Below are 9387 nucleotides of genomic sequence, written 5' to 3'. Positions count from 1 at the left end.
TGGAGCCATGAAGTTCTTGGGGCAAGATGACTTTGGACCAGCTTGTCCTGTAAAGTAGGTGCTCTCCTGGAGGCAAAGGAGGGTAGATTAGGAAACAGTTCAAGCAGCATTGGATCTCCATGTAAAATATTCCAATTCTTTTTGATGATGTTGCATATTTGGTTGTACTGTTTACTGTACTTAGTCACAAAATAGACATTTGAATTGTGCGGTGTTCTTTGTGTTTTTTGTAGGAGATGTTTTCTGTCCATAGATTTCACTCTTCTGTATGCTGTTTGCAGATTATCCTGTTTGTATCCCCTCTCCCTAAAGCGTTGGGTCATTTCCACAGCTTTTGTATCGAAATCATCTTCTTTGTCGCATATGCGGCGAAGCCGCTGAAGTTGCCCGAATGGGATGTTCTTAATAAGGTGAGGGGGATGACAGCTCTCCGCATGTAATGTGGTGTTGCGGTCTGTATCTTTACGGAAAATGGTGGTATGCAAGTCCCCTAATGGTGGCTGGTCTATAAAGCTCTGAATGGTCTAGGACCAGAATACATCAGTGATCTCCTGAACCAGTATGAACCTTCCAGACCCCTCAGGTCATCTGGATCCGGCCTTCTATCAGTTCCCAGACTCAGGACCAGACATGGAGGAACTGCATTCAGCTTCTATGCTCCACATGTCTGGAACAAACTCCCAGAAAGCCTCAGATCAGCTGAAAGACTCAAGCCTGATTTATAGTCGGTGACGCAAGACGCAACGCAAGCCCTTGCGCGGTTGCAAGCCCCCCCCTTGCGTGCTTGCGTGTGTCATCTCAATTTTCTAAACTTCACACAAGCGCAAGCCACTGGCTGTGTTCGAAACCGCCTACTACTTGAAAACGGCATACTCATCGATCAAACAGTATGCAGAGCGTTTACACACAGTGCACTTCACTCCTGCCCAAGCCGAAATCAGCCGGCCTGAAAAGCTGATTTCCCTTAAGCTATAAACTCTGTAAATATATAACTTTAGCAACATTTGAATCATTTTCAGGCGAGAAAGTAGTCGTTTAGACCCCCAAGGTGTTGAAATCTGACAAAATACCGGCTATTTACAAGAAGAAGAAGAAGCATGAATCCAGTCGAAGAGAGACTTGCCGAAGAGGTCCTGGCGGTGAATTTCCTTTCATCGTAGTAGGCTTGTCATTGAAAAAACCCGCTGCTCCACCTACTGTCCTGGCGGTGAATCGCCACGCAGCACACGCAACCGCCGACAAAGCAAAATGAAGTATAAACGTCTCGAGCCATTAAGACAAGCGCAAGATGCAAGCGCAATTAAAAGAAGTATATCTCAGCCTTCAGTGTATTTAAGTCCAGGCTGAAGACACACCTATTTTCAGCTGCATTTGAATAAAGCTCCAAATCTGAAGCTTGAGTTTAAAAAACTTTAACTATTGATTTTATCTATTGTTCTTGTTTCTTTCTTTTTTGTTTAAAATTTAAATCTTGCTTTTACTGTTTTAATGTATCTGTAAAGCACTTTGAATCACCCTGTAGTTGAATTGTGCTATACAAATAAACTTGCCTTGCCTTGCTTATGAATTTCATGACAGCAGGGGCCCGTTGCACAAAAGTGGGATAGAGGGAAGTGGGATATGTTCAGACCTAAGTTACCATGGAGATTTATTCTGTGAAGCTAGCCTGCTCCAGACCAGGCTAAGTTCCAGGATCTAATTAATCTCATTCCTTATCTCAGTCAGCAGTTGCCACAAATGGAAACCAATATTTATTCCACTGCCTAGAACATATTGTTAAAACATCTAACTATACCCACTATCATTATTGAAACATTTGTGATCATTAATTACAATCATTTTAGATAACTGATGATTTTAGATGAACCACTAGATAATTTAGTTTCCCACAGACTACACATAAAGTACATCACCATATAAATATAAATACACATTAGAGAGTACCATGATGTTCCTTTATTGAACAAGGATGAATCAAAGCAAGTAAACCATCAGCTCCTTTTAAAACTGAAGTCACACAGTGCTCTACAAGACAAAAAGCACAGAATCAAAGCATGCAGTTTGAGACAAACTGTTTGTAAAAATGGGCTATACAAATAAAATTGCCTTGCCTATACAGCACAAAAACCTAACAAAAATTCCTCTGCCATTGCAGGCCCAACTTAAATCAACATGCATATTAATTAAAATAATTTAACACATATTGGTCTCTGACCAGCCGACCACAGTCGTCATCCGGGAAGATGGCAGGAATGTCCCAGTCTATGAGAGCTGGCACTCTGGGGGCCCTCTCCTTTCTCAGGCAGGCCACATTGTGGAGGACAGCACAGGCCACAATGATATCACATGCCCTGTCTGGACTGACTCTCAGGTGGGTCAGACACTGAAAACGTGCCTTCAGTAGGCCAAATGTCATTTCGATCCGGGCCCTTGTTCTGGCATGGGCATGGTTGTGTGCCAGTTGTGCCTCCAGAGGTTCTGCAAATGGAGTGAGCAGAAAAGGCTGGCAGGCATACCCTCTGTCACCCAGCAATACACCCAGGAATTCACCTGTGAATACAAAATGTTACCATCACAACCTCATAAGTAGTGACATTCTTAACAAAGCCATTATGTTAAAAGTGGTTGTCAATAGAGGTTCTGTGGCTCACCTTGTGATAGGCGCTGATAGATCTCCGAGTTCCGAAACACTCGGGAGTCGTGGACCGAGCCGGGCCACTTTGCCACAACATTACTGATCAAATAGTCAGCATTGCAGACCATCTGAAATGATAAGATGTTAAACCAATTAATGCACAGTACAGGCAATGTGTGGGCAGGCACATTCTTAATAAAAAGTACACTTGTTAAGTATTTGTCAGGGGACTTACCATTCTGCAGGTGTTTACTTTGACTTGCTGCCATGTCCGTTTTGGTCCAGTCATGTTAAATCTACACGCACAAAAACACACACACACACACAATGAAGCAGTGGAGGAGCATGGAGTTACATTTAGATAATTTCACTCACATGCAGTCAATTTCAACTTATTCATAATCAAAGTAGGCTACAAATATGATTTCAAATATCGTCACCTTCCTAAAATAATCGCATAAGTCATTTTTTCAGGTTTTTCAGGAAACACAAAAAACTCCTCCCAGAAGTGAAATTATTGCATAAAATAATAATTTTAGTCAGTAAGTATGTATCAAAGGATGCTTCACATAAGAACACTTATTGATTTTCATAAAAACTAAGATTAAATAAATGACTTAGGCATTTTTTGGACCATTTTTTGGATGCCAAAAAATGACTTGGGCGATTATTTTAGGAAGGTGACGATATGTTAATTAACATTTTATTTGGATTGTAGCCTAATTGTGATAGTTTCAGTGGAGTGGTGAGTGTGATTTGTGCACTACTTACGCATTCAGGCAGTCAGCAATGGTTTGCCACGCTTGCTCCCTTTGTTTTTTAACTGTGGCAGTATTTCCTTTTTGTTTTATTTTCTCCTTCACCTCTTCATAGGTTTCCATTAATAATTCTTGCTCCGCTGGGGAGACATACGCCGCCCTTGTTGCCATGGTGAATCAGTGAATCTATGATCGATCGTGAGGTCTATTTAAGCAAGCCGTGTGCAGCACTTATCCAGGATCGCTTTCACCTGGCTTAATGAATCCGTGTCTGCTCATCCTGGCTTGGCCTTTGTGCAACCAACTAAGCCTGGGCGCCCATGTTTTGGATTCCTTGAACCTGGCTAAGTAACTCATCCTGGATGTCTTAATCCTACTTTTGTGCAACAGGCCCCAGGTCTGTTCATAGGTGAAGCCATCGCAACACGCTTGTTTTAAAATGTTTTGTTTAAAAAAGAAGGCACAGATAACTTGTAACAAAAAAGAAGTTCTCAAACCTAAATCATTTAAAATGGTTTGCCAAAATTATGATTTCATAGTAAAGTGGCATTGTGTTGAATTATGAAATGATTGAGGGTTTTAGTGGCTTTTCTGTGGCCTCTTTCAGAGTAACTCCAACTTTGTTTGCCCATGTCAATGGTTTGCTTCCATCAGTACTACTCCCCACCTCTCCAAATTGAAAATGCTAACCCTAACTGCTGTCTACAGACAACAAACACCTCAAAAGTTTTATACACCACCTTAATTCAATTTAATTGTCTATTTAAACGAGCCATGGTTCCAACGCTAACAGATAATAATAACAAAGCCTTAATAGCTTATGTGGCTAAAGGCTAGAGTTAGAAAATACCTGGATTTTGAAAACTTGTTTCCACATGATCATAAAAATAAAGGATGCAGACTTTTCTAAGCCAATGGCAAATGGCTTAGGCCTATAGCATGTTGTTTAGATATGACTTTATTTGGAATGCTCATTAGCTGATGCAGACTACAGCTACTCCTTCAAGGTGCACACAAAAAAAAAAAAAAAAATCTTTGAAACATACACAAGAAATGATAAAAGAAGAAATGCTGTTCTCTCTTATGGCATCTTCCCACTATGCAGTCCGGTATGGGTCGGGGCGGAACGGTTCGCTTATTTCAGTGTTTCCACTGTCAAAGTGGTGTGGGGAAGGGAGGACACGGATGCGGACTTTCAAAAATAAAGGCTTGGTTTATTATACAAAAAAACAAAGTATCAACATAAAATGCGGCTGAGCCGGAAAAAACGTAGTTGTGAACAAAATCAAAAGGACATGACATAGAATAAATGAAGAAGTACTTAACTTGGTCACTCGAGGAACATGGAGTAAACAGGAAAGGCATGAATGGCAACAAAGATCCGGCAAACTGAGAGGGGAGACTGGAAACTAAATAGGGAGTGAGAGTGATTGGAGAGTGAGTGCAGCTGAGGGAAAAAACACAGGTGAAGTGAATGAACTAATAAACAGAGTGCAGGGAAACTAAGACATGACTAAACTAAACATTGACTAAGAACCAAAAACCAAGACATGAACACAAAAACGTAACCTAAAACATAAAACTAAAAACGAGAGTCCATGGGCGTGACATCCACTACCACGAAAGCGTACCGATCCGTACCGTACCATTCTTGTAACCCTTCTGCTTGGGGTACCGAGCACACAGGACCGGTTCCAGGCTCTGCTCTCCGTTGTTGGTGAGGAGGCTGTGCAGCGGGAGCTCGATGGCGCTGTGCCAAACCAAAAAGTTTTCCAGCTGATTGCCGCAAAAATGGCAGAGAGTGGTTTCAACCGGACCGCGAGCCAGTGTCGCATTAAAGGATAAGACCGGTTTTTTGACATTGGGCCCTTGATCTCACATTATAACATGATGTTCTACTCACCCCTGCTTGTTGTTGAACATTTGGAGCTGTTCCGAAGATATTCGAGAGGCGTCTGGCTGCTCTCTTGAGATATTCGGCCATGAAACGGTTTCCTATGGGCAAGCTTATACAGGCACAAACTATGCTGTTTATAATTTATTAATTACTCTACACTAGCACTGATAACGTGGAGGTGCGTCGCTTACTTAAAAAAATCCGGGTTACTAATTTTGAATTTTAGCCGAATGAATAAATAGGCAGCAGGTCTGTGGGCTGCCTGTGGCAGTAGCACGACGATGACGTCAGTAACACCCACTTTACGACAAAAAAAATCAAAATTACAATAACCCGGATTTTTTTTTAAGTAAGCGACGCACCTCCACGTTATCAGTGCTAGTGTATAGTAATTAATAAATTATAAACAGCATAGTTTGTGCCTGTATAAGCTTGCCCATAGGAAACCGTTTCATGGCCGAATATCTCAAGAGAGCAGCCAGACGCCTCGCGAATATCTTCGGAACAGCTCCAAATGTTCAACAACAAGCAGGGGTGAGTAGAACATCATGTTATAATGTGAAATCAAGGGCCCAATGTCAAAAAACCGGTCTTATCCTTTAAGCTGGAGAAGCTTGTTGGTGGTTCGAAATTGTGGATGTTATTTGTTATTTGCTGTTATTTGCTATTTACACTTCAGCACGCACTCCGCCCAGCCCTGAGGGTCCCCTTTGTACAGTGGGAACGCAAGCTGACCCCAAAGCGACCCAACCCGTACCGTACCGTTCTGAACTGACCCGTACCGGACTGCATAGTGGAAACGGGGCTTTACAAACATGTACATATTCCTGTTCATAAATTAATTAAAAACACATTTGATATCCCTATGTGTATACCCAGTAAAACCTTACAACATATTTATATACAATTTTTTAAAGATGCAGACCGCTGGGTGTTGATTCTCTTGTCTCTTAAACCTTGCTCTACGATGTCTCAGCTGGGAGTGAGTTGGCTCAATACTGAGTGATGCATTGATTTTGATCCTGATTTAGGAACCACGTCCAGTCCTTTGGTGGCATGTTTATCTGGCTTAGAGATTCTCCTTGAGAGGTGAAAAACTGACATTAATACTCTTACACTTACAAATTATAAAGTCAGTGCACGAACAATTCAATTAATGCACAGAAACACATGGTTCATTTAATTGATTGCCCTTTGCTGTTCCTTTGTTCATGGGTATTCAGATCACCTAAAGGCTGGTAAGTAATTTGCTGTGTGTGGCCTCTCCTCGCCTGACCTTTCAGTTATTAATGCAAGGCCAGTGCATCTGTGTTAACCTCTCAACATTTCTGATACAAGCTTCCATCGGCTGCTGCGTTGCATAAGGCCTGGCATCACCAGCCAGATGCTGAGGTAAGAGGGGCATGAACAGTGTGGTAAATGTGTAATTAATGTATTTAACAGCATATTAATCCATAGTTTAAAGCCTCTCTAAGGAATACATGTCCATGGTGTCCTGTGTGGCATCATGCCAGTGCCATTTGCTAAGGTTTGTCATTCTGGATCCTGCATGCGCGTGACAGAACTTAATTCCAGGTATTTATTTTAGTGTTTTGGGTATCTTAGCCTTTTGGCAAAGATACTAAAATTGATACAAAAAAAGGGGCAATCTGTAACCCCATTAATCAGGAACAAACTTTGCTTTTGGCAAATTAAAAAACAACAACTAATGGTACATTTAAATAGATGACTTGTTTTAGCAGGTATAAATCTTTGCAAGCAGTTAAAGTTAGTTCTCTAAAACAAGTCAAGATCCTTTGTTAGCTGTGTCATTACATCATCCATTCTGCCGCGGAGGGGCAATAATAAGAGGGAATGTTGTACTGAAAGACTAGTCATCAAATTAGATCAACTTTAAATGACTGAAGCCTCATATTTGCCTCCCCTGAACTTAGGCCGATTTAAGGGCCATTTCAGACCAGGGCGGCAAAGCGTGGCGGAACGGAAGCGATTTTCACCGGCGGAGGCGAAAATACATGGAAACAGATCTGTCCTTGCACACCGACGCAGCGGTAGTCGGGCGGTAGTAGCGCGGGAGACGCCTCCGTCCCGCGCTGCTTTTGGAAAATAGAACTCGAGCGGAATTTGGACGGAAGCGGCCGGCAGCGGCCGGCGGTGTCCCGTTGAAATGAATGGGGAATGCAGACAGGGCTGGAGCGGAACTACCGCGGCCGCGGACTGTCCGGTGTGAAAAGCCAAGTAGAACACACCGCCTGATAACCGGCGTAAAGACTGCCGTCGTTTCGCTGCCGCCACGCCACGCTCTAGTCTGAAATCGACTAGAGCGTGGCGTGGCGGCAGCGAGACGACGGCAGTCTAAGGCCGGCAGTCTTAACGCCGGTTATCAGGCGGTGTGTTCAACTTGGCTTTTCACACCGGACAGTCCGCGGCCGCGGTAGTTCTGCTCCAGCCCTGTCTGCATTCCCCATTCATTTCAACGGGACACCGCCGGCCGCTGCCGTCCAAATTCCGCTCGAGTTCTATTTTCCAAAAGCAGCGCGGGACAGAGGCGTCTCCGCGCCGCTACCGCCCGACTACCGCCGCGTCGGTGTGGAAGGACAGATCTGTTTCCATGTATTTTCACCTCCGCCGGTGAAAATCGCTTCCATTCCGCCACGCTTTGCCGCCCTGGTCTGAAATGGCCCTAAAGCTGCAGTCGGCAGGTTTTCAAAATTCCGAGTCTAAAGTCGGAAAATTCGAACTGATACAACTTTCAGGTCCCTCCCCCAACCTCTAACAAGCTCCGAATCGCCCCCCAAACCCCTCCCCCTCTGTGGACAAGGTTGTGCACGTGAGTTCACACCAGTGTGAGCGCACACAAGCTGGGGCAGACTCACGCTCAGCAGCGTGTGCACAAGCTGTGATTGACAGGTAGGATTCCTCCACCTTAACTTGATTGGTTAAAAACAGCAGGGAGCGCTCGGTTTTTGCAAGCATGATTACAGGCTTCAGAGAGAGCTACAGATTTCGTTATTTTTCCTAAACAGCCTATTTAATATTCTACTTCCAGAATCCCATGACAGTTCAAGCTAATATGATTAAAAAAAAGTTGCCGACCGCAGCTTTAACGCCGGTTATCAGGCGGTGTGTTGTACTTGGCTTTTCACACCGGACAGTCCGCGGCCGCGGTAGTTCCGCTCCAGCCCTGTCTGCATTCCCCATTCATTTCAACGGGACACCACCGGCCGCCGCTGGCCGCTGCCGTCTAAATTCCGCTCGAGTTCTATTTTCCAAAAGCAGCGCGGGACGGAGGCGTCTCCCGCGCTGCTACCGCCCGACTACCGCTGCGTCGGTGTGCAAGGACAGATCTGTTTCCATGTATTTTCGCCTCCGCCGGTGAAAATCGCTTCCATTCCGCCACGCTTTGCCGCCCTGGTCTGAAATGGCCCTAAGACAATTTTTCTCCTGCTTCATTTTTCCCCTAAAAATGCAGCTTCTGAATACAAATTATTTTTCAAGACAAAATCCTTTCACTGAGCTTATGAGTCATAAAATGGAATTATCGATTTCAGACAGAAGGTAGGTGACGCACGACCATAGAAGCAGATGCTCTTATCTGTATGATGGGACTCATCATAGTCTGATCAGCAACATTTGCCACAACGCATGTGATTAACACATGAGCTTTGAGATCTAATCTATAGACATCTTCCTGATTTGAAAGAACGTGAGAGAGCAAAGGTTTTTAGATAAATGAGAATTATTTGACTTACCTCGTGTATTTCATACAGCTGGCTAACACAGGCTTATTAAAGGTAATCTTTTCAAAAGTTATTCCGTGAGGCCACATTATACACCACTTTAATCCAGTTTAATGTTAGTTTTACTCCAAATATCATAGATTAAATACTATTCCAGCAACCTAGTGATGTTCCATTTAAATCTTACACCCTGCTATTTTGAGCTGAACTGTCTCCGGGACAGAGCCATTTTCTGGTCCATACACTGATCAGCCATAACATGACAGTAACCCACCTCATACTTAGAAGAGCAGAGTCACTGATGTCCTGCTGGTCGGGGCGGCCGCTGTAGGGGACCACTCTTGACATATGGAGGGA

This window comes from Odontesthes bonariensis, chromosome 12 (genome assembly GCF_027942865.1).
Source record: "Odontesthes bonariensis isolate fOdoBon6 chromosome 12, fOdoBon6.hap1, whole genome shotgun sequence".
Lineage (NCBI taxonomy): Eukaryota > Metazoa > Chordata > Actinopteri > Atheriniformes > Atherinopsidae > Odontesthes > Odontesthes bonariensis.
The sequence above is the reverse complement of the archived record's forward strand: the minus strand, read 5'-3'. Positions refer to the sequence as shown.